The sequence below is a fragment of the Littorina saxatilis genome, linkage group LG7 (genome assembly GCF_037325665.1).
Source record: "Littorina saxatilis isolate snail1 linkage group LG7, US_GU_Lsax_2.0, whole genome shotgun sequence".
Lineage (NCBI taxonomy): Eukaryota > Metazoa > Mollusca > Gastropoda > Littorinimorpha > Littorinidae > Littorina > Littorina saxatilis.
Window position 1 is genome coordinate 39,522,419 of NC_090251.1, and position 1,317 is coordinate 39,523,735.

Below are 1,317 nucleotides of genomic sequence, written 5' to 3' on the forward strand. Positions count from 1 at the left end.
GAAAGACAGAAAGATAGGAGGAAAGAAAGGAAGGAAGAAAGAAAGAAAGAAAAAAAGAAAGAAAGAAAAAAAAGAAAGAAAGAAAGACAGAAAGATAGGAGGAAAGAAAGGAAGGAAGAAAGAAAGAAAGAAAAAAAGAAAGAAAGAAAGAAAGAAAGAAAGAAAAAAGAAAGAAAGAAAAAAAGAAAGAAAGAAAGAAAGAAAGAAAGAAAGAAAGAAAAAAAGAAAGAAAGAAAAAAAGAAAGAAAGAAAGAAAAAAAGAAAGAAAGAAAGAAAGAAAGATAGGAGGAAAGAAAGGAAGGAAGAAAGAAAGAAAGAAAAAAAGAAAGAAAGAAAGAAAAAAAGAAAGAAAGAAAGAAACACACACAAGCAACCATACAAAGCAATAACCAAACAAACTTACGCACTAGTTCCAGTCAGAGGCAGCACGACAAAATAATTCTTGGTGTCGTCTGCCATGTTTCGTCTGCACACACTGCACAGATCTCTCACTCTTACATTATTCAGTTGACACGCACCCCAATAGTTCCTCCATTTAGCAGATACGTCAAGCTTTTAATTAAAACTGCTCAAGAGAAGACATCATCTATGAGCGTTCAGGTCTTTTGTGTACAGGCCCAAATCTTGAATCCAAGCAGATACTCAGTTGAGTCGGTATAAATGGATGTGAAGGTTCACTGACGCTGAATAGAACCCAGTCATACGTGCTGTAAGGGAAGAAGAATGACTGCTATACACCATCTGCAAATAGTTTGCACTCAAAGGTGTTCAAGTATTCCACCTCTGATTCTCGCACGCGCCTTCGAATCTTCGAGCGACTTATTCTATTTATTTTGCGTAACAGACAAAATGTCTGTCTCAACCTCACTTTGCATGCGCAGCTATCCAGTTTCTATTCGTAAATGAATAGCAGGTTCACTGACGCTTAACAGAATCCCGGTCACGTAATGAAAAAAAAAATAAGGTTAAGACTCTGCTGCGAAGAGTTCTACTTGTGATTCTCCTTCACGTCCTAGCAGCTTCAAGCGGCTTAACATAATTATCCACCTTTATTCAAAAGCCGACATTTCCGTCGTTCCATCGCGACTATCCAGTGGAGAAATTGGATATAACAAGTTACATCTGAGCTCAACAGATCTGAACCTAGCTGTCACAGGAAGAGATACAAAAACCGATGTACACCTGCTGCAAACGGTTCGTTCTAAAACAATCAAAACTATTCGACTTCTGAGTCGCTGCTTCACCAAGCAGCTGTGATCGAGTTCAACTAAATGTCAATGTTAGATGCATTTCTTATTCACATATAAACAAAATTCA

The 1,317-nt window shown here is 37.4% G+C and overlaps 1 long non-coding RNA gene across 2 annotated transcripts in view; it reads right to left on the reverse strand.

Moving 5' to 3' along the window:
* The window catches only part of LOC138971435 (uncharacterized), a 7,720-nt gene extending 6,403 nt beyond the window's left edge, over positions 1–1,317 (reverse strand). Inside the window, exon 1 of one of the 2 annotated variants that reach the window (XR_011457254.1) lies at positions 404–1,317. This is a non-coding gene — a long non-coding RNA (uncharacterized lncRNA). The remainder of the gene's footprint in view (positions 1–403) is intronic. The other variant, XR_011457253.1, reaches the window with a different exon arrangement.